Here is a 27,327-nt window from a genome sequence, read left to right on the forward strand (position 1 = left end):
CGCCGGCTCGGCCGCCGCTCTGGTCGCAACGTTCAGCCGTCGCCGGCAGCACGGTGGGGAAACTGAGGCAGGAGGAAGGTAGCGCGCCGTGAAGCGGCCCCGGCTCCGGCACGCAGCTCGTGCTAGCTGTTCCTTGCGAGGAGGATAGATGCGGTATTTTTTCTTGCGATGCAGTTGTTATTTGTTTTGTCCAGGCGGGTTGCAACTGCACGACAGCCGCGGCTGCGGGAGCACCGTGGCAGACCTCCCCCCCCGCAACGGCCCTGCAAACCACCGGGGCTGGACCCACAGCGAGGAAGGGCACAGAGGGGGAGCTGGTGGGATGCGGTGAGCAGGGACACGGCAAAACCCAGCGAGAAAGTAGGGGCTGCTTGCTTTTCTATAATAAAAGCCGCACAAACATACACCAGCAAAACCAAACTCTCTGAATCCCAAGCAGACTCGTGTTGCTTTTTTGCTCCCTATGGCACACGCTGCACCGTTACCTGCCTTCATCCAGCTGCCTGGGCTGCGTGTTTCCAAGCCCTCCCCAACAGCCCCGCTTTTAAAATTTCTTCACCCCACCAAAGAGATGAAGAACCGGGCAGAAGCACTTTGGGTTTACAAATTTGCACCTGTCTCTTTGCTGCTCTCCTCACTAGACGAACGCTGCCTGGCCACGCGTTGCTCAGGGCTGGGTGGCCACCGGCCCCGGGGATGCTTTGCAGGCAGCTCCCAGCACGCTGCCCGCACGCACCTCTCGCTCTGCCCCGGAGGGCAACACTTGCACAAACTTCAGAAAACACAGTCCACCACAGAAAATCACCATATTCTGCTTTCCACCAGCACCCAGCATGCAAAGCCTCTGCCAGCCACCGCCAACCCAGCTCCCCCGCCCTACAGCAGCAGCATCTTAGGCATGGGGAAACTGAGGCACACCCTGCGTGCATGGGCTTTTTTGGGAAGAGGGTGACAGAGTGTAACCGTGGGAGGAGCGAGCCGTCCCTAGCTAGGAAGAGATACAGCCACGGCCATCTCTTACACCAAGGGAGCCTGGGTCAATAAACCAGGTCCTTACCCACCTTGTGACCCTCCCCGGCCCCAGGCCCCGCTGCCGGGCATTGCTCCCCTCCCTCCCCTGCCGCTTCCTCGCCAGCGGCTTGGGAAGGGGGAGGGAGTTGGTTTTGTTTTGCAACAAGCCCTGGTTCTCATTGCAACAAACTCCGGTGCACGCAACGGGCCAGAACTGACGTGGCTCGCGCCGCCGGCAGCCCCGGTGCACGCCGCGGCACCGCCCGCAGCATCGCCGCCCGGGTGTGCGATGCCCCCGTTGCCCCAACTCCTGCCATCGCCAACCTCGGCACCTCGAAGCCCACAAAAGCTCCACTCTTGGCCGCCGCGTCACCTCCCATCGCTCCCCGTTTGCACAACTCCCCTCCCTGGGGATCAAGTCGGAGCGCGCCCGCCCGTGCCGACTCAGCTCCCGATGCGGCGGGGATGCCACGGCGGCCGGAGCAACCCCAACGCAAGCAAGGAGAACACCGGTGGGTTTGGGAGCACCTGCCCATCGAGTTCTGCTTTACGAACGAGCACGGCGCAGAAGTAACCGTGCGCCTCTTGGCGTGATCTGCCACGGCACGGGAAGGTGCAGAGCAGCGACGTCCCCGAAGCAAAGGGAGGAGGTTCTCTGCGTCACAGGCGTTGCACAAGCCCCAAGCTCCCCAAAGAGCAGCTCCTCGGAGCCTCGTCCGACCCCGCTGCGCTCCTCCCTGGCAGAGGAATCCGGCGAGGGAGCGGGAAGGCCAGGCTGGGTTCGTGTCTTTGCTCCTGCTGACTAATGGTAGACCAAGCAGCGTTACTCACACCCGCAGCACCCGTCCTCATCCCCATGGCACGCATGCGGCGGGAGTTGCGGCAACAGCGCAGCACCACTGCTTTTAACCCAGCGATGCCGCCCGCAGGGAATTTCCCTGCCCCTTCCTACTTGAATGAAAAACCCCTTCGGAAGGTGCACGGAAAAACGGGTGCTGGTTAATTAAAAGGCGGCGCGTGTCTCGGCTGGGTTTGCGCCATGCAGCCGGGCGCTTTCGGCTGCGGTTAAATTAGGGTTGTGGTCTGGGTTTGCTTTCCCTGCTTTAGAGCACCCCGCTACTGCGTGCCGGTGGTGGCTGCTGCCAGGAGGGAGGTGACACGACAGGGACCTTTGCTCGTGCAGCGTCCCCTCCGGAGACGGCATCGGCCCTAAGGAGAGCTGGCTTTTCCCAGGGTCACAGTGCACCTGATTGGGAGGCTGCGCAGGGAAGAGGTCAGTATTGGAGCCAGCGCCTGAAATTTGGATTTCTGTACAACCCCAAGCTGATTTGTAACCTCTAGGGAAAAGTCGTCGTCACAAAACCCAGCAAAATCTAGCTGTTTGAGCTCAGTTCTTCTTGGGGATGAGTTGCTTAAAGTTTAAGCTCAATGCTTGATTCAGGAGGACGACATGGCGGAGGCTGCGGTGCACCCGAAGGGACGGCATCCCCCCAAAACGTCCTTTGGCGAGGCCTCTTACACCTCTGTGAGCCCTGCAGCTGGAAGCGCAAGGAGGAAATAAATAAAATAAAAACCCAAACCCAAAATATTGCCATCCTGCAACTACAAAAATAAACGGCTACTGCAAAGATTTATCGCCGTCCGTGGGTGTGGGGTGCTGCCTTTTGGGGCTGAGTAAGGGTGGGAGTGGGGTGGGGAGGGGACGCCGGCCAGAAGGAAGCTGAGACCCGGGGTGGGGGGAAGGTATTTTTGTCCATCAAGTCCTCCTCCGGAGGACAAACCTGCATCTCCAGCTTCCCGGGCTTGGAGGTCCCACCAGGGTTACAGCTCTGGAGCAAGCCAGCTACGGGTGGTCACCACCAAACCCTCCTAACTCCTTCATGGTCGGGCTGAAAATCCCAACCATCGCCTACAAGGGCAGGGTCCACCAGAGACTTGCGGTGGAGAGTCAAGTTGGGCTTAAGAAGCACTTCGACTTCAGCATCGCCACTCAAAAACATACGGCTCTCACCGAAACACTTCATGGCAGTTGGTGGTTGATTAAATACAGTTTGACCATATGGATGTCGATGTATGTTATTGCGCTGAAGGCACAGACACCTGCAGTGATTGCTGAATAACCTAAGCCCTGTGAGAAGTATCTCAGCAGAAGGTCAGCGACACATTTATACACTTCTGGACAGGAGCTGGTCCTTGCAGAGCTACATTTGACCCAGAGAACAGAGCTGTCCATAAAAACCACACACCCATCGACTGGAATAGAAAAATCAGGAGACCTTGTACGACGGCTTCTGCACCAAAACGCCACCTACTTCCAGGAAAATTTGCTAAAACATTTCCCCGCACCCATGGAAACTCCCTTCCCCATCCCCATCTCTCGCAGAAAAAAGATAATGAAGCAAGGAGATGTTTCGAAACAGAGCCAATTTCTTCTTTTCCCCCCAGTTTTTCTTTCAAGGAAAACTTTTCTCTAAAATGACACATTTTTGTCAAACATTTCACTCGTGACAAATTGGCGTTGTCACCGAGGAGAGCGCTCGGCTGGGAATTTCAGAGGCACTTCAGGAAGCCTCCGTCTGCTTTTACAGAGTTAAAAATCGAAGGCGGCGAGGTTGCAAAATGTAACGTGTGAGGCGAAGGATTAATTAACATAGATCTGGCTCCAGAAACAGAGGCGGTAAGAGTAATTTTCATTCAGAAACTTGGCACCGCTTGGCACCTCCTCCTCCTCCAGCACTGCTGGAGTATTTTAAGCTCCCAACAATTGCACGTGCATCACCCAGAGTTTTTGCCACGATTAAAGCAAGCCTCGACGGCAAGAAAAATCCAAAGTTTGGGTTTTTTATGTCCCTACCCAGGCCATACAAAGTGACTTGCCCCTTCTTTAAAATAGCATTGCAAAAGCTGTTTGCAACACGAGGAGGCAAACATCATGGTGCTGTTCCCATGCTCCCAGTTGCAATCTTATTTGGTACAGCTTCCTGAACTCATCACAGTTATTTCTATTGTGTTTTTTATTTTATCATGAGAATGATGGTTATCATCACAGACATTTGATGCCTAACAACTTCTGGGTTCCTTATGAAATTTTCATTCAAATGCTGAAAGGCTGCAAGGAGACTAAGATAATAGACCACAAAAATAAATGATACAGATCAGAATAGGAGGAATTTGGTTAAAAAAAAAGAAAAAAATAGAAATTATCCATCCTAATTAGCATTCAAAGAGAGTAACTGGGGGAAAAAAAAAATAAATGTATTCTGGGGAGGGTTGTTTCACCTGCTACCTAAACCCCAAAAAGGCCTGCCCTGCTCCATCCCAGGTAACGAGCACCTCTGCTTCAGAGAGCGGTCAGAAGGGAACGAAAGCCCCAAATCATCATTTCTGAGCTCGTTGCCAGTTTAAATTCACATCGCTTATGGGCCACGCACCCAAAACCTCAGCTGCGCCCTTTGGAGCTCCCTGCCCAGGGTGGCACCAGCTCCTGCCACATCTGGATCCAGCGGCAAACGTCACCGACTCCTTCCTGCCCTCCCCAGCTTCGTCAGCGCTAACGATGCACGGGGAGGTGAGGGACGGCACCCACAGCCGGACATTTGCGGCCGTGGAGGGGACCGGGCACGGCCAGCCACTCGGCTTGGGTATTGATCGGCGAAACGTGGGCTCTCCGAGAGCTTTGAACCGCTGAAGCCCACAAAAATCAATATTTTCCTTTTTAAAATAACACTGGGGGGGAAAAGCACATCTAATATAGATTCAGTGTTATTCTGGGTTTTACATTATTCATTGAACCTCATCCTATGTCACGCTGCAGCGAATATATTACCATATGTGATGACAAAGAAATTACACAACTCCTGCGAAACAGAGGATGAAGCGGCAGCCTGGGCTGCTAAAACAGCCCGCTCGATCGGCAGTCTGTCATTAGCAACATGTAATTAGGTTGCTATACATTGAGGTTGTGCCTGTGCCACCAGCCACTTTACGGCGAAAGAGGACAATAATAATAAACCAAAATAATAATAAATCAAACGGCAACAAAACCCAGAGCTGCATGGCAGGTCTCAAACTTTGGGAAACATTTTCTTGTCGAAGTTTGTGAAACCTCATCTCACCCTCTGCACAGCCAGAACGTCACTGCGAGGCCACCGAGGGCCATCGTGTCCCCAGAGCCACCCAGCTCAGTCCACCGGAGCAGGGACCATGGAGACACTGGCAGGGAATGGGCTGCATGCACAGAAATAACAGTGGGGAAAAAAAAAAAAGGCAAGCCAGCCTACCAGAAAAGGTTAATAATTTATCCATACGTAAAAATGTGCTCCCATTTCTAAAAATCACTTTGCATCCTCAACGACATGCGTGATTTTAATGGGGTTGAAGGTAGGCAACTCAACTCCAAATTTGGACACTATCTTTACTAACCAGATGTTACTGCCTTTTTATTATTTTTTGAAGCTGCCCTTTAGCTTCCAGAGAGTTTCAAATAAGCAATTCTAATGATCCCTCTTCATTAACCACTCCAGCAATACATATATATGCATATTAGGGAGTTCGGTATAGAAAACATCTTTTTACGACACCTGCTGCCAGCTAAGCTGCTGCCCACGCAACCTGCCGCATTTATCAATATGGACAGACCTTACCAAACCCCATTTCTTCACTCCCCAAACCTGCCGCTCCCTGAGCGCGAGGCGCGGGAGCAGGCTTTGCACGGAGGGGAGGTCGGGCAGAGACCACCCAACACCCCGCTCGCCTCCCCACCTGCACCTCCCGCAGCCCCAAGGCTGCAAGGTAAGAACGTTTCAGCCGCTCATGTTTTTTGGGGCCAGGCGCAGAGGTCAGATACAGATTTAGGAGTGGATGTGATGCACCGATGGAGTCGGAAACCTGCATCGCGCCAGCACCTCCTTTCCCACTAGTGAAGCTGGCAAAGCACAAAACCCACCTTAGCATGCCCTCGATTGTGCCCAGCGTCCCAACAGCTATTCAACTGGGACCACGAAAAGCAACAGGGCTCGTTCATGGGCACAGGCTTGAAGTGATGCTACAGCGCAATTCTGGGTTGCTTGCAGGAATTGGAAAAAAAGGAAAAAAAAAAAAGGGGAATAAAGCCTGGCTGAAATTGCTGGGCTTTGCAATGCAGGTTAGGAAAGCCTGGGGGGGGCTGTGTGGATCAATGACCCCATGTGCCCGGACACATTCCGTTCCCCTCCTGTCCGCTGCGTGTATCAACAGAATATTTATAAATCAATTGAAAGCAATTAATCAGCTAGAGAAAGATAAGGGATAACGAAGAAAAGAGATTAGCTGGCGATGCACAAACAGAGCTCCTCCAGGGAGGAACCGCTGTGGTTGGAAGCCTCCTCTGCAAAGCCTATTAGCTCCACTTAAAAAAGAAATTTAAAAGAGGCAACCTGAATAATTAAAAGGAAGAGTTAATGGTTATGCTAACAGCTTCTAAAAACCTGCGGCAGCCGTGTTTGTTAACCAACACGGCCCACCGCCAAAAGGACCTGCAGAGAAAGCATCGCCCCGTGCCGCGGAGGGATGCTCGGCCGGGGCCAGATCCCCGCATCCCCCGCGGCCACCCGGCGCGATGGAGCGATGGGGCTGGAGCCAGGGAGGTTTGTGCAGACACTGTGAGCTGGATGGGGCCGACGCTGCCGTCCTGCTGGGTTCATTTAAGTGAGCAACCCCTTCTAGCTGAGTTATAAATAATAACGGAGAAATAACTACAGGACTTGAGGGAAAGCCTCCAGGGATGCAAGTCCTGATATTACCCATCCGATGTATCCCACGGCAGCCTTCCAGTCGCCGACCCACTCCTTGTCAGCAAAGCCAGTACTAAATACACTCTCATTTCACCTGCCAACTGAAAAATTAACCTCTGGGCAGAGCAGCTGGCAGTCAAGTTTTCTGTATGTTTTCCTACGGACTTCTCCATCCTCATCCTTCCACGCCAAGTTTTGGGAAGGGGAGTCTCAGGACAAGATCGGCAGCCGTATCGCTGCCATTAGTTATGAATTTCACACCCACAGAAGATGCCAACACCAGGGCCAGGTTTAATCCAGTCTGCAGGACCAGCATCACCATGACGGTGCTACCAAGAGCCAGGCACTTTTTGCCAAATTGCTGCTCCGAGGCGGGGTTACGAGCTGCCACTTCATTTTTGAGGAGGACCCAAAAATCCCACGTCCCCTGGCTGTGACGTGCATCCTACGGGACTGCTCTCGGGGATGCCTACAAGCAACTTTCCCAAATTTGTGACTTAAAATCCCCGCACCGCTGCCTCCGATCCCACCCAGGAGCTGACACCCAGGTGGGCACCTTAGTAAGAAAGGGCTCAGGAAGAGCCACCAATACAGAGGCCTAAATGCAGCATTTCAGTACAATACTCACCTTTTTCAAGTAACACTCGACAAAATTGCCAGGTCAGGGCTGAAGCCCACATGTTTTGCGGAGGGGAAGGAAAGAAAGCATCTCCTCGCCTTACTCACCAACTTGCAAGGCAGCAATTTAACCTTCAAGGAAGAGCTCAAATTCATTTAGTAACAGCCCTTATCTACAGGCTGGGGGCAGAATAATTCTACCGAGAACAATATATAATAGATAAAAATAACTGCACTGCAGCAAGGAGACGGATGGCATGGTGCAGGGCAGTACCGAGCAGCTTTCTCCCTGCTAAAACAGCCCATCGATTTAATGGCAAGTTAGGGGCCGACAGCAGGAAAACTGCCCCCAATTCTGATGTTTAAAGGGGCTAGCATCGATTTAAAAGGCTAGTGCTCGTCTTGGCGAATTCGCAGGCTGAGCCCATGTCACGCTTAACCGGGATGCTCCCCAGCAGCCCCACCGCATCTCCGCTCCTGCTCTGCAGCCCCTCTCCCTGAGTGACTTGGAGCCCTGTTCCCAAAAGCCTTCCCCCCTGCCCTTTTTTTTTAAATTAAAAAAAACCCCAAACCTGAAGGTCTTTCCAAGTGCCTAAGCAGCAAGGGAGATCTATTTTATTTATGCGTCACTTATTGAACTTCCAAACTGTGTTTATCAAAACTTCTTTTGCAGCAAAGTTTGTCTTTCCCTGCCAGGAGGTGTAGAACAAAAATCAAGGGCCTGAAGGTTTTCAACCATTTTTTCACCAAAACTTTACCACCACACTAAACATCACAGCATACCTGCCTGCAATGAAACGAATATACCCCTGCCCCATAAAAAGACCAAACTGACCCCAAATCAGTACTGGCAGGCTGAAAATGGGGAGGCAAACACCAACTGCTACCAAAAATGTGCTTTTTTCTGAAATACCTGCAGTATTACTCGATGGGAGTGTTGCGATGGGTGGTGCAACGCTGCCTGCTGCGCATCTATTTTATACGCATGCACAAAGGCAGAAAAAGCCATTTAAAGCTTGGAGGGCTGCACTTGGTGCCTGCCTGGAATTAAATAATGCACTAGGTTGCAAAGTTAATAAAAGTGACAGCCTTTTATTAATCTTAGCTTGCACCGCAGCGCTCGGAGCCAGCAGGCAGCCGCCCTCACAAAGTTATCAGTGCGTCGCACCAGGCAGACCTAGGGCTGGGAAAATAAAATAAAATCAAAATTTTTTAAAAGTAAAATTTAAAAAAATAATTTTAAAAACCCCAAAGGGAGCAGCAGAAGCCACAGAAGATGCATGCCAAAGCCAGTAGCAAAAGGCCAGGCTCTGGCAGCATCAGGCTGAGGACACATGGGTTGGAGTCTGGGGCTGGACCCCCACGGAATGAGCTCGGCATCGGTACCACTGGGGAGGGTGGAAAACTGCACCCCGGGCACACGAGGAAACGCAACAACCCAGCTAAGCAGAGAAAAAAACCCTTGTATTTTTTATTTCCAACTAGACGAAGCAAACTAGTGATGCTTTCTGGAGGAAGCCACGTTCTGAAATGTTTTATCTGAACATGCAGAAAGCCTGGGGAGGTCAAGCATTACAATTCCTCTAGCAACAAAACGCCAGGTGAGCACAGAGCGGCCGAGAACATCAAGCTCCAAGAAAACACAGCATTTACACCCGGCTCCTGATGGACCCAAACTCTGCACCATGGCTGGAAACAGGCAGCTGAAGGATCAGTTTGATTTTTAAATTGCATTAAATGCCTTTCAAAGCTCCCCAGGAGGCATCCCAGTGCTTAAAGTTATAGGGTGAATGTGCAAAACCCTCGATACCCTTTCTATTTTAACGGGTCCTGCTGCCCTTGCATGGGATGTATGGCCGGGGACAGCGACACTGCCATGGGGAGGGATTCTGGCTCCGATGTGACATCCTTGATATTCCCGGCATCAGCGCTGGGGCACAGCGTGCACCAGGGAAGGACGAGGGGCACCAGGGAAGAAAGGTGGAACAGGAGTTTATGCAGGGAGCAAAGAGGAAAAGAGAGGAGAGAGATTCTTGGATCAAGATGTGCAGCAACTGGAGCTGCCAGTTTTCACTACTTTGTCACAAGTCTCAATAGTATTTATTGGTTTGGATACTTCCTCCTCCCCACCCCCCCCTTCAGTTTCTTAACTCAAATGAACTCATGAAAATCTCAGCTTTCAGCTTATAAATAAAAGTTCATGACCCTCCCCCAGTATAGAAGTCTGCTGCATTTTTCCCCATGTACTCCTCAGAAAGCAAAGCAAATAAAAGGAACCCTTATCTCTTCCATATATACTTTATAACCTGAACCACGGTTTTAAAACAGCTAGAGTTAGAAAATGAAAATAGTAATAAACGATCCTAGGAGATAGGTACCCAAGAAGCAATCATATTAACTCAAAACTAAATGTGATCAAGAATAATAATTCAAGCACGGGTTTTCAAGGCGTTACTTGAGCAAGATAAAAAAAGATGTTCTTTCCTGCTATTTACTCGCATAAAGACTTTGATGTCATGCACCTTTTCTACCCTGCCCTCACAGGACCTCTCCCGAGCTGTGCCCAGCACTGGGCACTGCCCCAGAAAAAATATTTTTGAACTGAAAAGATCAGGCCAATAATAACAAAAACATAACCAAAGCAACTTGGGGATTTGGAGGGGAAAAATAAGCCATGAAGGAACAAATGCAATACATCTAACTTTGTGTATGTGGGAAAAGGATGCCCAGCTCTGTCTGCAAGATGCCTTGGGCACAAGGCGTTTGCAAGGGGGGCATGAAATAAAGAGGCTTTTTGGGGAAAGCCAGGCTGCGTGCAGTGACAGGCACCAAAGTCTGGAGTGACCGGCACAACTGCCTCCACGAGTGGGGATTCAACCTGGTTAGACCCAGGGATTTGGTCACTGTACCCTAAACCCTCAGCATGGTAAATAAAGAGTTTCTAAGGATGACTCGGAGCAGTCCCCTGGAGCCAGAGACATGCTTGCCACCCAGTAATGACCCCGGGATTAGGTTTAAAACTGGAAAAATTAAATAACTGGTCATTCACACACCAGACACGCAACACCCCACACAGAGTGCACTCAGAAAGACTCAAAATTGTTCAAAGCTATTTTTTCCTTTAGCAAGACAGGGAGGTTTTTAAGATTTCAGCTCTTTTGTGTCTTATGTGTGCTGGGACAGGACGCTAGCCAAGTCCCCTCTCCCCGGGGACCGCCTGCGAGAGCAGAAGAAAAAAAAAAATTCTAAAAATCAGGCTGGCTGAAAGGGTCTCCATCTGACAGCTCAGTATTTCTAAATATAAAAGTCTCAGGCAATGCTTCAAATACCCAACTGAAGAGGCGTGAGGAGAGGCACCACAGAGCACAGCCCCAACCTTCGCCAAGTTGAGCTGTGTTTGGTAACTGCTCTTTTCACCAATTTTCCCCCAGCTATGCTGCAGAAAGGATAAAAAAAATCCCTTTATTTTTTTGAGCGAGATTCACCCTCGCACTACAGTCCCCGCAGGATTACAAATATTTGATGCAATCGGAAAGAAAACAAAACCGTCCCAAAATGACAACTGAGAGGGAAACAATCTGGGAAGTTTTAACCTTCAAAATCTGTCTCTTAATTCCGGTTGTGATTTCTGCAGGCGAGGGAGGAGAAAAGCACAACCCAAGCAGTGTCTGCTTCTGCGTTACAAAGGCAACTTTAGACGGGATTTTAAAATAACATGACTACGCTATAGTTAATGCTATTAAAATTCAAAGTGCAAAGACAACCGATAATCCCAGCCGGTTCCTGGGACAAGAATCAAATCATGCAACACACAGCTATTCGGTGCCGCTCGCTGCTATCGATTTCCTTTTATTGGAGGGGGGAAAAAAAAAAAAAGAGCGAACAGTCAACAAGGAAACCAAAACCTCTTTAGTAACCCAGCCTGCCCACTTGCATTCAATACCAGCAGCTCAGCAAGCAACAAGGAAACCGCTGGCAAACTCTGCGCTGAGTTTTCCAAAGTTAAAAAACAAACAAAAAAGAGATTTGGAAACAAAATCATCCCCTGGGCTGCTGAACCTGCTCAGGCATGAATACATCTGCCCAGAAGAGCTGCAGACCAGCAGCATGGCACATCCTGGAGCAAAGCACGGACCGGGCTCATCCCAGGGGCTGGGGAGCAGCGATGCAGATGAAGAACAGCCCCAGAGCATCTGCAGCAAGACACGGCCTATAAATACAAAAATATCTCCCTCTAAAAAACGCACACCTGCAGCACTGCCCCAAGAGCAAACGCTTTGGACACCTGAAGTCCCAAATTTGCATGCTTTCATATACCTCCAGTTTGCTGCGCCCACAAATCAGGCTCCACGTGTATAGGAGCTGCTGAGGGATCATTTAAGAGGAAACAAGCTGAAATACAGTCACTTGTCTCTATACACAGACAGTAGTTGTGTTTTGTTGGGGTTTTTTTTCAAACACGTGGTCAAATACAAGCTTGACTTTATACCAATTAATCCTATAGTCAGAGATTTTACTCTGTTCTTCACCCACTTGCAAAATCCTCCTGGAAGATTGCTGGGGGTTATACAGGGATTATATTGTTTAGTGAGCCAGTTATAATCCCTCTGATAAGAAAAGCTGATCCGAGCGGAGAGGCATTGGCTCAACGCTATTTGCAAATAAAAATTAAAACAGAGATAGCAGCAGGTTTGCTCAGCCTCCTGCCTTATCTCCAAAGCGTGGCAGAGAGACATTATTTGATCCAACTCCAGCCAGGGAGGGCTCCAGGAGAAGACAGTTTCTTCCAGGCATTGGCAGCCCTAAGCATTCTGAAGAAAATCAAAATACAGCAACAGAAATGCACAGCGGGACCTGCACACTGGCAGTTTTGGGAACAGACACCTGGAAATCGGGTGTCCTGTGACTCTGGTTTCTTATACGGCAAAAAGCACCTATAAGCTGTACCAGACCAACACACGTGCAAAGTTAAAATGTCATAAAATCCCTTCCTTATTGCAAATAACTGAGCCAGCTGGCCAGAAAGCGGCCCGTCCCTGCTGGTAGCATCCCGGGGGTGGAGGCTGTGGTCCCAAGGAGGGCTGGAAACGCAGGCTGCCCTCCCAGAAATCCCCAGAGAGCCCAGTTCAGCTTTACGGCATCACAAGCAGCATCTCCAGAGATAACCAGTCCAAAAGAAACTCTCCCCTGCCTTCGCAGCTATAAATAGGGTAGGACTGGATGTTATCTGCGATGCTTAACGCAGTTATTTCAGTTAAGTTGCCCTGGGAAATTGCAACCACGACTATTCTGCTGCTGGAAAATGATTTGCAATTGATAAAGTTGGGGGGTTTTAAAAATATTTTTTTCTTTTTAGATCTAGGGTCAACAAATAAAGCTACCTGGAGCAACTTGTCTCCTTAAGCCTGGTTGTGAAAGGACCAGTACCACACAAAGCACTCCTCAACTTTAAAAGAGACAAAGACCGGGTGCAGGAGAACGGGGTTTGCCCCAAAGCCAGCTTTTCCCTAGAAATTGCATCTGTTTGGGAGCAGGTTGCTTTCCGCCCTCTTTAGCAGCTGTTGTTACTTGGGCTCGATCAATGCCACCGGGTCCCAGTTATACCTTTGAGGGGATTTGTAAGCCTTCAATACCCCGTAACAGTAACACGAGCAGATTTACATGCAGGAGTCTCTCTCCAAATGCCTGGAGGAATTGTGTTTCAGGGAGGAAAAAGGGGAGCCCTTGGGGGGATACTCATATTTTAAGGACTGCCACGACCTAAGGACCAGACAACCAGCATCGGCTCCAGCCAATTCTCACGGTCTCTGCTCCATCACCGCTGCAGAGGAACGGAGGAAAAACAGTTCAAGAGCCACGCGGGGAAAATCGTGAGTTTTGACTGTGCCAGCGGCACAAGGTACAACCCAGAGCAAATAAGGGCCAGAGAAATCCATAGGCAGTACAGGGGGGATGTAACGCATGCTGTACAATTGCACAGGTACCCGAGGTGATGCCGTGCACTGACCACGTTGATGTCGTGCAGCCCCACGTTCACCGGTGCAACGCTCCTGTCGGCATCCCCAGCCGAGACTTCTCTAGCCAAGGGAAGGGTTTTTCCTTGCACTTAGGCCAGCTTCACCTCTGCTCAGCTGCTGTCGGCAAGGTGCTCACTGGTGTTATACCCATGGGAAGGAAAAGGGCACACGCTAATAAAGCGCTTGGAGGAGATGCTGCTACACCCCCTCCTCCCGAAAAAAAAGCATCACAGCCCGGGCTGCAACCCTACCGGGTCACCAACTCTGGGCTCGTCACCTCCTATTCATCCTACCTCCCTGCTCGCCTGCCACAGGCTCGCATTTTGGGGCTGTCACCCGCAGAAGTGCACCCTGCTGTACAACCATTAAATGCACGGTCAGCAGCTAACAACCCTATCCCAGACCCTGCCCTGCAAAAACATGAAACCAGCTTAAAAAAAAAAAAAAAATCACAAGAGTAAAAAAATCACACATACTGAGTTTCTTTTACCTGCTACCTGACTTTTTAAGTACACTGGGTTTTTCAGGAAAGATGCAGGGAAAACATAGAGGAACTGCAAACCTGTTGCAAACAGCAAAGGACCACATTCCCAGGCACTCATGGGCACGCACACACGACATGCTTTCAGAGAGAAAACAGCTTTTCAGCAGGGACTGGCAACCATGCTTTGCAAGAATATTATCCTAACACACACAGAGTCCTCCTATTTTTTTGGTAAAAAAGGTAAGTACGTAATGCTGCCATGGCCCTGAATATTCCCAACAGCCTCAGTGAATGGCAGGGGACATCGGCATGCAAATGTGAATTAAAAGCCTAGTTTTTAGACATCCAAGGGGTTTTTTTGGGAAAAAAGTAACAGTACCTGCTCTGAAGAAGCAATAGTGGGGCATAAAGATAACTCAAACACTGAACCCTCAGCGCCCAGCACATCCACTTTGGCACAGGTATCGCTCCCAGTGAGCGCACGACGTGGGATGAGGGCTGACGGAGGAAGCCAGCAGCAAACCCCATGAGGGGAAGCAGACCGGCTGAGATGGACAGCTCTGCAAGTCTTGCCAAAATATTTTACAAAGCAGCTGTGCGTTAACAAAAATGCAGAAAATCACCCCGGCTTCCAGCCTGAATCCCAACCATTCGCGTACGGCATTTCCCTGGCTACGTAATTGCCACAAAGCCTATTATCTTCCACACCAGTTGTTGAAGCGTCATTAGGACAACTCAAATGAGAGGCTAAATTCTCCTATACACACCATGTTAATAATTGCAGCCCTTTTATATTCAGCAATATACAACAAGGGAGGGACAAGGGAGGGTACCAGGCTGATGAAGGGGATGCTCAGCCCCGCCAAGGGCTACAAAATGATTGTTCCTCCCCGCCATCAACTTCTACAGAACAATTACTTCTTGCTCCTTTAACAGCTCCTTGAGCAGAACTTCACTCCATTCTGGGAAAAATACAGACAGCCGGTACGATGGAGATATACACCTCCGCCACACTGGGGGGAATTTTATAAGCTGGCATAAACCACGTGTAGTATTGACTCAGTTGGGTAGGATTTTACAGCCTGCTTCAGGATGCACATCACTACCCCCAGCTCACACGTGCACGTTTCCAGCAGCTCCCGTGGATCCTGCGATGCCAGCGATGTACCACAGAGGCTGCGCTTCACGGGCCCTCTCCGTCTTCTGGAGGAGTTCCCAAGAATAATATAATGCAGCCTATATACTCTTTTATAGATGGAGGCCTTTTTAATTTAAATTGTTTAATTTGAAATCAAAAGCATGTTTTGATTATCACCCAAAACAAGGCGGGGGAAGCAAGTATACTCCAAAAATACAATATTTGCAAGAGGTAATTCCACACATGAATATTCCCAATCATCTCCCCATCCTTCAGTTCTCCCTCTTACCTATCCCCAAAGCTGCAAACAGTAACTTCAAAGCCAAACCCTGTTTCCAGCTGGAAACCCATGGACTGGTCCCCAGTGGATTCAAGGAGCTGCAGGGCAGCCAGGATGCTCAGCTCCCTGGGGCTGGGCGAGTCCCCTCTCCGCTCAGGGATCACTAACCCCAAAATGACCACTACGCCTTACTACATCTATAAACCCACATATTGCCTTGACTGCACCTAGCCAAGGAAAATACCGAGGGCCAAAACCCACCCCCGGCCAGGCAGCATCGCTCCTCCTCAGCAAAAACTACGCAAGGACGGGGAACTTTGTGATCCTCAGTACAACAAGACATTCGACACCCCAGAAAGAACAAGCCCAAGGAGGATGCGGGGAGCCGGGGAACATGCCGTCTAACCAGATAAGCTCCAAAATCATCTTTCAGGATGCAGCTAAACAGCAGTTCTCCCCAGAGCGGCCGGGGCACTAAAGACGCAAGCACAGACCTCATCTCTACCCATGCAACAGACCCCTGGCATTTATCTTTGCTGCCTAAAGACCTGCTGAAGTCCAGAGGATCTCACCATGAATCAGCGTCAGCGAGGGCTTGGGCTGACTCGGGTCCTCCTTCAGCACAGCAGCGTTAACTGCCCCCCCCGAAGACATGCACCAAAACGCAGACCAAGAAATGGCATTTCGGAGAAGCTGCGATCCTGGGCTTTTCAGCTCCAACATGTCACATGAAAGAGAGGAATTTCCCTCCCAGCAAATAGCGGTTTATACATTCTTTGGCAACCGCATTACCATTAGCAAACACAATCTGTATTTCTGCCTCGCTCATTTGTTTGCCAAGCGCATTTGAAAAGAATATTTTATCCGCCGCGAGATAAATCCCATAAGCAACCGTGCACAAAGTTTTGCTGCAGGTAAGAGGCTTGTTCCCGCAGAAGGCCACCTCAGTAAACCTCACCTGAATAAATCCCATCCGCAAAGGGCGTCTGAACAGCTTAACACCAGGACCCCCTCTGCCGACAGCATCCCAGCCCCTCTTCCAATCTGGGATAAAACACGGTGGGAATAAGAAGGGGGAAATCGAGGTGCAACCAGGGCACGGATAAAAAGCACATGTTGGATCAGGGACAGAAAAGATAAAAAGCCCTCCAGCCCCAAACCCAGGGCTGCCACCTGCAAGGCTGCTTCAGCAAATGCCGGGCCCCCGCCAGCAGCTTCCCCCATTTCTGCTTTTCTACAGATTTGGCCTAAGCTCAACCCTGCTTCCTGGAAGCAATACCACTGGGTTTAAACCAAGCCGTTTTCAGCTTATGGCCCAGTTCATTTGCCTAGGATATCATTTAAACAAAACCCCCTTAAAATGCCAAAACCAGGCATTTGTGGTTCCACAAGTGGTTTTTTTAACTCCCCTCGGCAATCTGCATATCAAGTACGCTTCCTTCATGAAACAAGAGAGAGGGGAAAGGGCTTGTCTGCCTTATTTTCTTTTTCCTCTGACCCAGCAAGCTCCTGCAGGCCAGCCAAGCCTTTCCAGCCTCCCCAGCGCAGTGGGAGCGGTGCTCCCAGCCCTCGGGCAGAGCAGCTCCCCGCTGCAGCCCGCCTGGGAATCGCTGAAGGACTGCGGCACCCGCCTAAGAACCGGCTTATATTCTCCTCTTTCCTGGGTCTACGGGAGCCAAACAAATCGAGACCCATCCCTAACCTGAAAGCAGAGGCTGCTCTGAATACACACGGGAAGAGATCTGCTAGGAAAGGAGCAGCCGACTTGCGATGCACAATCACCTAGTCCCCAGCACACTTACAAGGCCTCCCCCTTCCCCCCCCGTAGATATTTAATTGTAATTTTTTTTTTCCTGCTTCCTGGCTGTATTCTGCTCCTGCAGCTGAAACAGTATACGCTCCCATGCAAAAGCTCCTCCAAACCTGCATGAAGGACTATTGCTATGGGGAAGAGCAGCTCCAGTGGAGTCCCAGCAAGGGAAAAACCACCCCCAAGGCAATGCTGACACCCGACATGAACTCTCCGACCCCCTTTTTGGGAGAAACTCCCAAGCAGTCCATACCCAGGGCTGGGGGGCCAGGTAGGAACCACCAACCCGCACCTGGGAGGCTCCCAAATCCCACCGGCAACTCCCACAGCCATCCGCTCCCACCTTTCATTTCCAGCTCAACCTTTACCCTCTTTACTTAGCTTCCAAGTTCAGTTGAAGATACTACCCTAATTACAATTATCTCTGGCACTGCACTGACGACCTGGAGCGCTTCGCTCACGTCTCCCGCTCGCTCCCCCCGCATTTGGGCGATCCTGGTTTTGCAACTCATCCCAAGAGTTCCTCCTTGTTTGGGGGTTTTTTGCAACAGCTCCACTTCAGCCAAAAAGCATGAGAAAGGGAAATGTTGTAGGGGACTGAGAAAAAAAAAAATGGAAAAAAACTGTGCCAAGGGTGGTAGGATGGAAAAAAAATCAATTTTTAAATTAAGAATCATTTTAAATTAAGAATATGTCCGCTTCCCCGGATGCTGTTTGAGCTAAGGACAGGGTGATTCAGGAAAAGGCTCATAGGCACGGAGCAGACAGCTCAGTTTTATTCTTTACTGGCAGCCTGGGGCTAATTTGGGGAGCAAGGAGGATTTCCCCCATTTGCACCCCTGCAAGCCATGCGCCTGGGGATGCCTGGAAGGCTGGGATCCCTCACTTCAGGGTATGTTTTCAGCAGCTATTTAAGAGCTTAGAAGGATTTTCAGAAGCACCTAAGCCGGTTAGGTGCCTAAATCCCACTGAAAGTCCCTTTGAATACTGCTACCTTCCTAAATCCCAGCCCGTGTTTATTAGTGTCATTAGACGCTTAAATACCTCCCTCCATCCACACGTCCTAATCCCGCGGCTGGGAAGCTGCTGACCACCACGAGCCACAGCTGCCAGCTCACCAGCTCTGCAATATGGGGGCAGGGGACCCCCAGTTTGGGGCAGACCAGGCACGCACCCACTTGTGCCACCTCCCACCCCTGCCCTGCTGACCCAGGAACACAGTGCGGCGAAGGCTGTTTGGGTTTCTCTTTTTTTTTTCCCCCCACCTTCTTGCTCTATCTCTGCGAGCATCGTGATGAAGGGAAGATCGCTATCTACAAAGTCTCTTTGAAACGGGCGTACAACAAAAACTATTATTTCCTCCTGCTTCACACAGGCCCCCACCCCGGTCCCAGCGTGGGATAAACCTTTAAAGCAAGGGGCAACCCCAGAGGGAGATGCAGTAGAGCTGACCGCTCGGCACGCCAGCGGCGCTCCGGATGCACGGATGCAGCTGCGGTTTTTGGAAGCACCCAGTGCTCCAGCTGCAGGTGCTGCAAAATCCGACCCTGGCTACTGCACGTCCGTCCCGGCAAATACACCACCGCTCCAAATCTGGGGTGATTTTTACCTTTCCGAGGTTGCAAGGACAGGGGAGGCAGCTGCAAGGTGTGCTTTGGTGGGTGCGGACCCTCCCAGCTCTCTTTCCCCCACCCCTGAGCCAATTTAATTCTCCTGCGAACCTCTCCAATAGCACAGGGAAAGAACATGCCCAAGCATGTTTGGCTCGTATCATGTCAAATACGCTTTAATTGGTGATAATTTCTGCATGCCTGCTATATCCAAGCAAAAATGAAACGTATGCGCTCCTCTGCTTAGCACTCCTCAGCAAGTCGGTGTTAAAAACAAGGGGCTGCAGCAATGGGAAGAAAACGATCAGCTTCTAAAGGGCAGCTCTTCCAAAAGCATCACGAGATGTTTCAAGTTAGCTACGACCTAGGAACAGGCAGCAAACTCCAATTTTAATAACTGTAAGGGATTTGGAGAGATTCTCCCTTTCCTCCACTGAATGGAGGAGGGATGCGTGGCATTAACGGAGCACCCGGGGGGGGGGGCACATTCCCCTTCCATTGCACGTACAGGCACGGCAGACCAGCCCCCCCGGAAGCTTTTTATGTTCAGGGGAGGATGCACCAGCCCTCCATCATCACCACTCGGCTCTAATATTTTGATCGATAGCCTTATTCGCATCCACGGGCAGATGACGGCACCTGCTGTTTGCTTCTCCATCCCTTCGATCGGGGGACAGAAACTTGATAAGCCCAGGACAGACAGAGCCCCCACGGCAAATAAACGCTGACACGGACGGTTTGTGAATTATCCGCTGGGTGAGGAATTATCGACCCGGGCTATATGATGAGCAGCCAGTGCAGAAACCTGAATGGGGTCGCGATTAATTCACACACACACACAAAAAAAAGAGCTAAATTCATGGGATAATTTTATTTCCCGTGTTTAATTTGGCCAGCTCTAATTACACCATAAACCAGATTGATGCTCCGTGTCTGTCTGAGGTCTCTGTCTTCTCCCCCCCCAGGCTGGCTCTCACCATCATTCGGGCTTCTGCAAGGGACAATATTAGGCGGTTTCTGGTTTTGGGGGTTCTAGGGCAGGGCAAGCCACAGGACCATTCAGAACACAAAAGACACGTGATAAAACCGTGAAGCCACCGCAGCTCCTCCTGCACCAAGCAAGCAGGGGCAAATTTTAAGCAGCATTTTGCACAGGTAGCCACCATCCTTGGGAAAACGAGATTTCCAGGCCCCCACACCATGTTTTCTCCGGCATGTTCAGCGCTGGGGCCACCTTTGCAGGATCCCACCTCGCAGCCGTAATGGAGCTGGCAGGTGGGAATAGCAGCCACAGCGTAATAATTCAAATATTCCTCGGGGAGCACCAGCAAGAAAAGCACAAATCTTTCCTTTGAGCCACATGTGAAAGGCAGTCTTTGTGCTCGGGAGCATCGCATGCATTTTGAATCCGTGCTGGAAATCTGAATCTAATCTGATTGGCACTTTCATTCTATTTTTTAAAAAACAAGCCCAACAACTCTATATAAACAAAATCTGCTGAAGCTCTTGTTTTCCCTCACCTGCCTGATTGTTTCTTTCTCCCTTGCTTTGCTGTATCAAAATAAACAAACACCATCTATTGATTCCAGCTGTTCTCAGAAGATTTGTGGCAGAAATCTGATGTTCACTGAGTTATTGCAGAGCGATAACTGCATGCCCACTCGTTGGAAACGCTTCCTTGGAACAAAAAAAGGAGATAAAAAAGCCACTATATCATAGTGAGGGACATGCTTTGCTTTCTCAGACTGGAAGGAAATGTGAAGTATGACTTCTTTAACAATTCATTTTGACAGATCTCCATCCTTCCTGCTTTTTTTTTTTTTTTTTAAATTCAGGCTATACTAGCAAAATCAATACAAGAAATACAGAGGTTTGCTTTTATTTTGGCTTCCAGAAAGCAGCGGAGCTCACAGACCCTGCATCTCCTTGGATCCAGCACACCCAACCATTTTCACCAACCATCCCTGCAAAAATACATTTTTCTGTTGCATCTACACAACAGCACCAAATTAGAGGCTTCGCACTTCCTGGTACCTTCTGCAACCCATAAAAATTCAAATTAACCTTTTGCTTTCAGAGTAAACAACACTAACAACCTGGTTCAACCCCAATATACCAGAGAACTGCCACAACCTGGACTGGGATGCCCTTGCAGAAAGGCTGTCCATACTCAAGGCAGAATTATAATCTTCTTAAAGAATGCTGTTTAGCTCTGTAATTGCCTTACGTTGTAAAATCCTGCAGAAAGAAACTTGCTCTGCAGCACATTTGATACGTGCTGGTCCTCAGCCAAGCTCTGCACAAGTCCAGTGGACCCTCTTGGCTTTATTCCCCCTTAAATTTTACTTTTTTTGAGTCTTCTATATGGTTACCACTGCGGGATTTGGAATGTTTCATGAACAGGGACCAAAACCACCAGTGAAAACGACAGAGACCACAATATAGACTAAAAATCACACAAAAGAAATCTAGATTAAATCAACTGCAATAGTTTAGATTGAGCTACCTTCACCCTAAAACCAGAATCCAGCCCAAACTAACACCAGTCTCAGATTTCTGAGGTTTACTCAACACCACATACCTCATCCCCATAACCCAGATTGATGGTCATGCTCCGCAGGGTCATCACCCCTGCATTTCATCTACCTTCACCGGCAACTCTATTAAAAATCTCACATGCCTCGCTCAAAAGGACAGGATTTTGTCACAAACCTACCTTGAGTTGACCGCTGGCCATCAGTAGCAGAGCATTTCTGCACCATGGCCAGCCCAGGGAGGTAAGGAGCACTCAACCCGCTCTGCTCGCCTCAATAGCTGTGGGCAGCATCCTCTGCCATCCAGGTCTTCCAAGACCCACCCTTCCTTTCAGATGTTCCCACTTTCTCTCTAACCTTCCTGCTAACGAACAAAGAGGAAAAGACCCAAAGGAAGGCATTCAAGGCAGGTGATAGAAAACAGGAGCTTCATCCAAGCCCAACCAGGGTAGATATCACCATCAGCTATGCAAATCCAGCCCACAGTTGGTTTATAAAGCAAGTCTCTTTATTCACAAAGCCCTGAAGTTCACCTGTGCAAAACTGCTGCCCCCAAAAATTGGGATTTGCACTAGACTTTGCAAAAGACCTAGGATTGTTGGTGGGGCACGACGACCCCCCAGGTGGTTCTCCTCCAGGAGAACTTCATGCCTGCAGCTGCATTGCCCGAGGCTGCAAACAAGCTCCCTGCTGCCTATCAGGCTGCTTTCTTTTTTCTATTTTAAGACTCATGATCACTGCTTTAAAGAGGGAATTAAACTGATGGATTGTGGATGATGCAAAACCTTGATGTCCTAGAAAGTCGCACAAATAAACGCTATCAGAGTAACTAAAAGGGGAGACAAGCTAATTTTGACACTAAGTGGTATTGAGAGGATCTGAATTTTCTCCATCTTCCCTAAATCACCCATATTGCTGCTGCGCAGTCCTGGTATCGCCCACGTACAAAACCATCTGCAAATCAGTCACCCTGCAGGAAAGGTATTGATCAGAGCAACTTCGGCACAAAGAATTCGCCTTGCATTTCCGTCGAGAAGAGCTTTTGCAGACCAAGCAATGGTCGCCCACCTCCTGCTACCGCTGTCAGCCTCTGACCAGGAGGACTGAGACCAGAAGCAACCTCAGACCCCAAAAGGAAGGTTTCTGTTTTGGGGTTTTTTTGCAGAAATGCAAAATTAGCACTAATCACATTGTTGAGGTATCAGCTCACACTTGCTGCCAACAAATTAGGCCAGTTGTGCATGTGCAGTTGCTCATTTGGCCACTAACCCGCTTTAGCAATTACAGATAATTAAAACATCGCCCTGCAGTCATTATGATTCAAATCACTCCCCATAAGAGGAGCACCATGAGGTCTGATTTCTGGTGTGCCCATCTCCCACTGCTGCTCTGGACCTCAGCTGGAAGATGAAGGAAGGCGGAAACCTTCAACAGGTGTAAATCAATGCATTTACATCTATCCTCTGCAGCACTGCGACAATTCACACCAACGGGAGAGGTGACCGGTGTCGGAAGGCAAGGAGGACCAAGACAACCCCCTCTGCTCTGTGCAGCAGTGCTATTTTCTGTTTACAGGCCAAAAATAACCCCAGTCAGATGCAAGAACGGAACACGGTGCCAAAGCCACCAGCGAGGTGGACCTTTGCTAACCACCACAGCAGACCAGATTAACAACCGCCCCATTTCACTGCACGCCGGGGAGACCATTTCGATGCCCGGACTCCTGCAAGGACCATCCGAGCTTTGTTCCGCTCACACAAATATACCGAAGCCAGCTCATTTTCCTCTTTCCAATGTCATTTCTTCTGTCCCTATGGTTTACAGGCTCAACACCTCTCTTGACCACGTAGTTCACGATGGCTTCAGCAGGGCTGACCCAGACCGCACCGCTCTGCGATTTTACACTAAACGGCCCCAAAGGAGAAGGGGGGAGTCAGCGAGAGGCAAGGCGGTGGGGAAGCTGGTGATGCCAAGGGAGCCGTGTCTGCAGGGAGCATCTTCAGAGAAGATACCAGAGCCTCCAACTCCTCTTCAACAGACCGGGCTCTGAGCAACCTGATCTAGCTGAAGATGTCCCTGCTCATTGCAGGGGGGTTGGACTAGATGAGCTTTGAAAAGTCCCTGCCAAGCCAAACCATTCTATGATTCAACCTAAGAAATACGGGTCTGGGGAAGGTCTCAATAGCCCCTTAAATACAGGGGCTTTGCTGAGCCCCCAGCTGAGGTGGTGCCACCCTGGTTCTAGGAAGATGTGCAGGGGAGGGACACACATTTCTATCAAGTATTATTGAATACCAAGTATTATTTGAAGAGGGGTTTATTCTCCCCCACCCCAAACTTGTGCCAAGAATGCACGTGCAAGGGAACTGTGCATGCTGACTTCCAGTGCCAGATCCTGCCACAGGAAACTTTTTTGAGGAAAAAAAAAAAAAACCAACTATAAAACTGTCAAGCTTTTGCTCCTAGGTGCATTTTGGGGATGTGCCCTCAAGGTTTACCTGCAGATCTGACCATGCCACCCAAAGCTCTTGCTCTCCTTTCTGAAGAGGCAGAGCCACTGCAACCCTGCCCACATGGACCATCCTCCTGTTTCAGGGATAAAAGGGGTGGAATAATTTCATGACTACGTGGCATGGGGGGAACTGCATGGGCAACAAGTTAAATGCAAGTATCTGTAACTTGTCTTTGATAAATGCCAGAAATTACACAGTACCATGTACAATGCACAGAAAAAATACGGAGAGAGATTTTTTTGAAGCCCTCTCAAAAACTTTGGGCACATTCCTCCCACTTACCTCAATCGCGTTCCCTAGACACCACTTGTAAATGAGGCCTTTTTGCTTCCAAACCTGCACGCTCTTCCCTGGTTAGAGCATCCCTTGAACGATGGGAGGAAAATGCCCACTTGCAGTCCACATGTCCCCAGACTGCTGTCCGTCCGTCCCGACCAGACCGCTGTCACAGCACTACGCTGTGCAAGAGCAACTCACCTGCACACGGGTGCTAGATGGCTTTGCTGCTATGAGAAGACCTTATGCAAGGTACTAATTACAAAAATGCCATCAAATACCATACGTGCGTCATCAACAGAGGACCTTTGGGGATGGCTGTGAGCCAGCTTCATCCAATGCGTTCTTGTCATCTTAGTGTCCCTTTGTGTTTGAAATCGAAATAAAGTCCCTTTGCAGGCTTTGCTTCTGCAGGGATAGTGGCTGCGCAGCCTTGCAGCTCAAAATTAAAGAAATAATTAAATACCTGTAATTACTTAGCCAAAAGAGAGTTCTCACAGTAAAAACAGAAGGGCGAACATCCTTGGGCTGGTAAAGGTTATCAAAATACCAGGGTTCGGAGGAAGGGGGTTGTTACAGCATCGCTCCCTAATAACAAACAGCAAAGCAATCCCTTCCAGGAGAAGGAGATAAAGAATTTCTTCCTCCACCGGCAATAAATTAAAGGGCACTGTTCAACTGATGGGAATTGATTTTTCTCCCTTCCTTTGCACTTAGAGCAAAGCGGGACCGCGGCAAGAGCCTCCAGATGCGACAGAGCCGAATCGATGGCGGGGAGGGGACACGGTGGGGAGGGGACACGGTGGGGAGGTTCGGCACCAGCACAAGGCACCCCCTTCCCTTCTGCAGCATCGCTCGGGGTGCGCGCCCCACTCCTGCCCCAACAGCGAGATTCAGCATAGCCCTTCCCAAAAGCAGAGGGCACGAGTGAACTTGGGGTTCGCAATGAATGAGATTTGATGAGACTAAAAATAGGGGGAATAAATTCCCATTAGCACAAGCGGAGCAAATGCCGTAAGGGGTGAGTCTGGTGCCGGAAAGGGACAGGGTGGAGGACAAAACCCACTGCACCCTCCTGCCCTCACAAACAATAATTAACAGCCGCCTGCCTGCCCAGCAAAACAAGGTGCAATCTTCCGCTGTGCCAGCTAAAGCACAGCTCCAGCGCTAATCCACTGTTAATTAAAAAGATTTTCACTATAGGCTCCCTCAAACCCAAACCTCTTTTGCTTTTTCATGTGCACAGAGAGAAAAGAAACAGAAAAAAAAAAAAAAGCTGTCTGTAACACAGATCACCCAGAGATCGATCCCTCTCCCACTCGCCAAACTCTTTAGCAAGAGTCACTGAAATGCAACGATTTTTCCCCCTTCTTTTGTATTGAGCATCACACAGTCACATGGTGGGGGGAACGCTGGATTGATTCGGTTTCACTCTAAACCCCAACAACAGCCTAAGGCGGCCGTATGTATAAGCAGAGGCCTGATTTAACAGGTTATAAAGCTCCACTGTTTTCTCACTATTGACTTTTATTGCAGCGCATAAAATATTTAATGAGAAATAAATTGATAGAGATACATTACCACGGAGGAACCATGATCTGCTCATTTGTGAGCTATAAAGTCAAAGACCACATTTTTGACATCCAGAGAGAAAAATGCACCCACGGTGTATTTATGTCGCTATTCAGCTGGAATTGTCACTTAAAGTGCCACCCGGATGGTGATGGTCCCCTGCAACAGGACAGCGTGATGTTGGGCAAGACGCTGGTGACAGGACCGACGCAGGCATCACCCGAAGGTTACACCCAGCAAGTGGCTTTGCATCTACTGACCTATAGCGCATGCTGCCATGGAAAGCAAGAGCCTGGAAAAGCTGGAAGGAGGAGTTCAGCTACCCCAAACCATGGGGCTTCTCAACTTTTTCACCCACCCTTTGGTTTCCACCGTGACTCCGTGCCTTGGCAGCAGCCGAAGTGCATCCCATAGTGGAGATATCTCTGTGCTGTCAAGATTTATATCAGCCAAACCCAGCAGGGAGCCCTTTATATATCACCTGCTGTGCCCCAAGACAGACAAGGAGGGTAAAAAAAAATAGAAAATGCACATATTCCAGCAAAGAGAAGCACAAAAAGAAAGAAAAATTGGAACAGTGGGGAAGCGCTGCCCTGTCCCAACCTGAGCATCTTATCTTTATCCCCACGTCACCTTCTGCAAACCTCCCGTCCCAGTCAACCATTGCTTCAGCACGGACTCTCCCACCTTTCCTCCAGCTCCACTGTGCCCAAGGCAGCTTTTCGGTTGCTATCCAAAATGCCAGGACACACGTGGCAGGGTGACGGCCTCGGGAGGAGAACGATGGCAGAGCCCACGCAACCGCAAAGGGGACTTCGTGGCCACCCAACATGGGGGGGACCAGAGATGACCTCCATGCTCTGCATTAACCCCTGCCCCCAGATGTGCTGCCAGGGGAGATGGCCGCTGCACATCTGCATAAAACCCTTCCTTTTTCGCTCCCCTTATCACGGGTGGCTTGTCAAAGCACATGTATTTCAAAAATGACATCCAGGGGTGCCCTTTCCACAGTCCTGCCACAGACAAAGCACTGGATTTATTTCTCTTTCTCCCTCCCACGCTCCCATCCGTACGCACCCAGTGCTGGCGTTCCTACATCCATGCACCGTCACTTTCCTATGCCAGAGATAAGTCTGTGCAGATCTACCTGGAAATTACTATTTCTAATACAGATTCAGATTTACGTGGATATTATTATTGTTTTCCATACTAAAAATAATAACTCCTTGCTTTTTGCCAGCTCCTACCTATCGCTTTGCAGGCAGGCTTGGATTGATGACTTTGTCATTTGTCCATCATCTTCCGTCGGAAATCTCCCCCCTCCAAGAGGGGCGCACGAATTGCATGGGAAGAGCGTACCAAAGGTATGATGGGCTTGCACACAACAGCTTAAACCCAGCACAGCGAAGAAAAACCCCTCATGTTTTCCCATGTCTGACAGCACCTCTCAACAAGGCAGAGGGGTACAGGTTCCTTCTGCAACACTCGACAGCGCAGTCCCCACCACCGACCTCTGCCCCAAGCCATCACTGAGTGATGATGGGCTGTCTTCTTCCAGATAGTGAAGCGGAGGGGTCCTTCAGTACAACATCAATTAACAAGTGCTGGAGCAAATCAATCCAAATCTCTTCTTCTGTCCCTTCTTCAGCTTTCGCATTGACAATTAGGGGAGAAAAAAAAACGGTTTAAACAG

The 27,327-nt window shown here is 49.7% G+C and overlaps 1 protein-coding gene across 3 annotated transcripts in view; it reads right to left on the minus strand.

The window, feature by feature from the left end:
* Window positions 1–27,327, minus strand: part of KAZN (kazrin, periplakin interacting protein) — a 230,544-nt gene that overhangs the window by 20,201 nt on the left and 183,016 nt on the right. The gene's annotated exons all lie outside the window — the stretch shown is intronic.

This window comes from Haliaeetus albicilla, chromosome 4 (assembly GCF_947461875.1).
Source record: "Haliaeetus albicilla chromosome 4, bHalAlb1.1, whole genome shotgun sequence".
In the NCBI taxonomy this organism is placed as follows: Eukaryota; Metazoa; Chordata; class Aves; order Accipitriformes; family Accipitridae; genus Haliaeetus; species Haliaeetus albicilla.